At 46.7% G+C, this 5376-nt stretch overlaps 1 long non-coding RNA gene across 1 annotated transcript; it reads right to left on the bottom strand.

Moving 5' to 3' along the window:
* Positions 1–404: 404 nt before the first annotated feature.
* Positions 405–2079, bottom strand: LOC311121308. Its single transcript, XR_014612263.1, has 2 exons — positions 1271–2079; positions 405–1055 (listed from the first exon to the last, which is right to left on the bottom strand). It is a non-coding gene; the product is annotated as an uncharacterized lncRNA (long non-coding RNA).
* Between the last annotated feature and the right edge of the window lie 3297 nt (positions 2080–5376).

Below are 5376 nucleotides of genomic sequence, written 5' to 3'. Positions count from 1 at the left end.
AGAGAGAGAGAGGGGTAGACTGGGGTGGAAGAGAGGGGTAGACTGGGGTGGAAGAGAGAGAAGGGTAGACTGGGGTGGAAGAGAGAGAAGGGTAGACTGGGGTGGAAGAGAGAGAGAGGGGTAGACTGGGGTGGAAGAGAGAGAGAGGGGTAGACTGGGGTGGAAGAGAGAGAAGGGTAGACTGGGGTGGAAGAGAGAGAGAGGGGTAGACTGGGGTGGAAGAGAGAGAGAGGGTAGACTGGGGTGGAAGAGAGACTCCTCTTCTTTATCCACCTTCCCTGTTTCTTGTTCTGTTCTGCCAGACGCATGTGATCATTTCCTTCTGTTGGAAGGGCTTAGTCTGGCTCCTCCACACAAAGTAACAGGCAGACAGACAGACAGACAGACGAGTCGTGACTCGGTAGTGAAGTGGAAGTAGTTTTTTTTATTTCTTCTGCAGCTGAATTAGATACATCCTCCATCATTATTACACAGGATCCATCCCAAATAGCACCCTACTCCTTTGGAGTAAACACGTTTTGACCAGGGCCCATTGAGACACAACACAGAGGACCCCCGCTATATGGCTCTGGTCAAAACTAGTGCACTATATTAGGGAACAGGGTGCTATTTGGGGCATCGTAGCACCACACAGCACATCCTTCAATGGTAACTTAGTGTTGTGGAGCCGTAGTCACTTCAGAGATAAACACCATACCTGTTATTATTATCAAATAAAATAAAAACCCCACTGACGTGGAACGGTACATCACGGGGTCGTCAAGTTCACCTCTGACCCCAGCCTTCATTTACATAAACAAACAATCAACAGTAATGTCACGTCAGCTCAGAGAGAGAGAGTGTGTGTGTGTGGCGTGTGTGTGTGTGGCGTGTGTGTGTGTGTGGCGTGTGTGTGTGTGTGTGTGTGGCGTGTGTGTGTGTGTGTGTAGTCAGTGCTTTTTAAATCAGACACTTTAGCGTGGTCAGACTGTTACTGGCTGCTTGGAGGGGGGGGGGGGCGGGGTTTAGCTGGCCCGTCACATGATCCTCAGCCCCTGGATGGAAGCCTCCAGACTCTGAAGAGACAACAACAACAACAACACATTTGTCAATAACAGTCACCAGTCTTACTAAGTCTGGTCTTCAGCTGGAGGCCATTTTGTTTCTGTCAACATTCCATTCTAGTGAATATCGTTATCGGACGATCTACTTTAAAAACTAGAGGATTGATCAAAATCACAATGCGCTGACAACTAAATAATGAAGCTGGCCAGGAATGTGTGTTTCTTACCTTGAAGTCCCAGATGGTCATGGCTCCATCGATGCCCGTGGTGCAGAACTTACGACAGTCCCTCTTGTCTCCCTCATAGATAGAGACTTGACTAGAGAGACAATATAACAGGGTTAGACAGTCCCTCTGGTCTCCCTCATAGATAGAGACTAGAGACAATATAACAGGGTTAGACAGTCCCTCTGGTCTCCCCCATAGATAGAGACTAGAGACAATATAACAGGGTTAGACAGTCCCTCTGGTCTCCCCCATAGATAGAGACTAGAGACAATATAACAGGGTTAGACAGTCCCTCTGGTCTCCCCCATAGATAGAGACTAGAGACAATATAACAGGGTTAGACAGTCCCTCTGGTCTCCCTCATAGATAGAGACTAGACTAGAGACAATATAACAGGGTTAGACAGTCCCTCTGGTCTCCCCCATAGATAGAGACTAGAGACAATATAACAGGGTTAGACAGTCCCTCTGGTCTCCCCCATAGATAGAGACTAGACTAGAGACAATATAACAGGGTTAGACAGTCCCTCTGGTCTCCCCCATAGATAGAGACTAGAGACAATATAACAGGGTTAGACAGTCCCTCTGGTCTCCCTCATAGATAGAGACTAGAGACAATATAACAGGGTTAGACAGTCCCTCTGGTCTCCCCATAGATAGAGACTAGAGACAATATAACAGGGTTAGACAGTCCCTCTGGTCTCCCCCATAGATAGAGACTAGACTAGAGACACTATAACAGGGTTAGACAGTCCCTCTGGTCTCCCCCATAGATAGAGACTAGAGACAATATAACAGGGTTAGACAGTCCCTCTGGTCTCCCCCATAGATAGAGACTAGAGACAATATAACAGGGTTAGACAGTCCCTCTGGTCTCCCCCATAGATAGAGACTAGAGACAATATAACAGGGTTAGACAGTCCCTCTGGTCTCCCCCATAGATAGAGACTAGACTAGAGACACTATAACAGGGTTAGACAGTCCCTCTGGTCTCCCCCATAGATAGAGACTAGAGGAGAGACACTATAACAGGGTTAGACAGTCCCTCTGGTCTCCCCCATAGATAGAGACTAGAGACAATATAACAGGGTTAGACAGTCCCTCTGGTCTCCCTCATAGATAGAGACTAGAGACACTATAACAGGGTTAGACAGTCCCTCTGGTCTCCCTCATAGATAGAGACTAGAGACAATATAACAGGGTTAGACAGTCCCTCTGGTCTCCCCCATAGATAGAGACTAGAGACAATATAACAGGGTTAGACAGTCCCTCTGGTCTCCCCCATAGATAGAGACTAGACTAGAGACAATATAACAGGGTTAGACAGTCCCTCTGGTCTCCCCCATAGATAGAGACTAGACTAGAGACAATATAACAGGGTTAGACAGTCCCTCTGGTCTCCCCCATAGATAGAGACTAGAGACAATATAACAGGGTTAGACAGTCCCTCTGGTCTCCCCCATAGATAGAGACTAGAGACAATATAACAGGGTTAGACAGTCCCTCTGGTCTCCCCCATAGATAGAGACTAGAGACAATATAACAGGGTTAGACAGTCCCTCTGGTCTCCCCCATAGATAGAGACTAGAGACAATATAACAGGGTTAGACAGTCCCTCTGGTCTCCCCCATAGATAGAGACTAGAGACAATATAACAGGGTTAGACAGTCCCTCTGGTCTCCCCCATAGATAGAGACTAGACTAGAGACACTATAACAGGGTTAGACAGTCCCTCTGGTCTCCCCCATAGATAGAGACTAGAGACACTATAACAGGGTTAGACAGTCCCTCTGGTCTCCCCCATAGATAGAGACTAGAGACAATATAACAGGGTTAGACAGTCCCTCTGGTCTCCCTCATAGATAGAGACTAGAGACAATATAACAGGGTTAGACAGTCCCTCTGGTCTCCCCCATAGATAGAGACTAGAGACAATATAACAGGGTTAGACAGTCCCTCTGGTCTCCCCCATAGATAGAGACTAGAGACAATATAACAGGGTTAGACAGTCCCTCTGGTCTCCCCCATAGATAGAGACTAGAGACAATATAACAGGGTTAGACAGTCCCTCTGGTCTCCCCCATAGATAGAGACTAGAGACAATATAACAGGGTTAGACAGTCCCTCTGGTCTCCCCCATAGATAGAGACTAGAGACAATATAACAGGGTTAGACAGTCCCTCTGGTCTCCCTCATAGATAGAGACTAGACTAGAGACAATATAACAGGGTTAGACAGTCCCTCTGGTCTCCCCCATAGATAGAGACTAGACTAGAGACAATATAACAGGGTTAGACAGTCCCTCTGGTCTCCCCCATAGATAGAGACTAGAGACAATATAACAGGGTTAGACAGTCCCTCTGGTCTCCCCCATAGATAGAGACTAGAGACAATATAACAGGGTTAGACAGTCCCTCTGGTCTCCCCCATAGATAGAGACTAGACTAGAGACACTATAACAGGGTTAGACAGTCCCTCTGGTCTCCCCCATAGATAGAGACTAGAGACAATATAACAGGGTTAGACAGTCCCTCTGGTCTCCCCCATAGATAGAGACTAGAGACAATATAACAGGGTTAGACAGTCCCTCTGGTCTCCCCCATAGATAGAGACTAGACTAGAGACAATATAACAGGGTTAGACAGTCCCTCTGGTCTCCCCCATAGATAGAGACTAGAGACAATATAACAGGGTTAGACAGTCCCTCTGGTCTCCCTCATAGATAGAGACTAGAGACAATATAACAGGGTTAGACAGTCCCTCTGGTCTCCCTCATAGATAGAGACTAGAGACAATATAACAGGGTTAGACAGTCCCTCTGGTCTCCCTCATAGATAGAGACTAGACTAGAGACAATATAACAGGGTTAGACAGTCCCTCTGGTCTCCCCCATAGATAGAGACTAGAGACAATATAACAGGGTTAGACAGTCCCTCTGGTCTCCCTCATAGATAGAGACTAGAGACAATATAACAGGGTTAGACAGTCCCTCTGGTCTCCCCCATAGATAGAGACTAGAGACAATATAACAGGGTTAGACAGTCCCTCTGGTCTCCCCCATAGATAGAGACTAGAGACAATATAACAGGGTTAGACAGTCCCTCTGGTCTCCCTCATAGATAGAGACTAGAGACAATATAACAGGGTTAGACAGTCCCTCTGGTCTCCCTCATAGATAGAGACTAGACTAGAGACAATATAACAGGGTTAGACAGTCCCTCTGGTCTCCCCCATAGATAGAGACTAGAGACAATATAACAGGGTTAGACAGTCCCTCTGGTCTCCCTCATAGATAGAGACTAGACTAGAGACAATATAACAGGGTTAGACAGTCCCTCTGGTCTCCCTCATAGATAGAGACTAGAGACAATATAACAGGGTTAGACAGTCCCTCTGGTCTCCCTCATAGATAGAGACTAGAGACAATATAACAGGGTTAGACAGTCCCTCTGGTCTCCCCCATAGATAGAGACTAGACTAGAGACAATATAACAGGGTTAGACAGTCCCTCTGGTCTCCCCCATAGATAGAGACTAGAGACAATATAACAGGGTTAGACAGTCCCTCTGGTCTCCCCCATAGATAGAGACTAGACTAGAGACAATATAACAGGGTTAGACAGTCCCTCTGGTCTCCCCCATAGATAGAGACTAGAGACAATATAACAGGGTTAGACAGTCCCTCTGGTCTCCCCCATAGATAGAGACTAGACTAGAGACAATATAACAGGGTTAGACAGTCCCTCTGGTCTCCCTCATAGATAGAGACAATATAACAGGGTTAGACAGTCCCTCTGGTCTCCCCCATAGATAGAGACTAGAGACAATATAACAGGGTTAGACAGTCCCTCTGGTCTCCCTCATAGATAGAGACTAGAGACAATATAACAGGGTTAGACAGTCCCTCTGGTCTCCCCCATAGATAGAGACTAGACTAGAGACAATATAACAGGGTTAGACAGTCCCTCTGGTCTCCCTCATAGATAGAGACTAGAGACAATATAACAGGGTTAGACAGTCCCTCTGGTCTCCCCCATAGATAGAGACTAGAGACAATATAACAGGGTTAGACAGTCCCTCTGGTCTCCCTCATAGATAGAGACTAGAC

Source organism: Coregonus lavaretus, assembly GCF_964263955.1.
Source record: "Coregonus lavaretus genome assembly, contig: HAP1_SCAFFOLD_4174, whole genome shotgun sequence".
NCBI classification, from domain to species: Eukaryota; Metazoa; Chordata; class Actinopteri; order Salmoniformes; family Salmonidae; genus Coregonus; species Coregonus lavaretus.
This window is presented reverse-complemented; position numbering and strand designations above follow the sequence as displayed.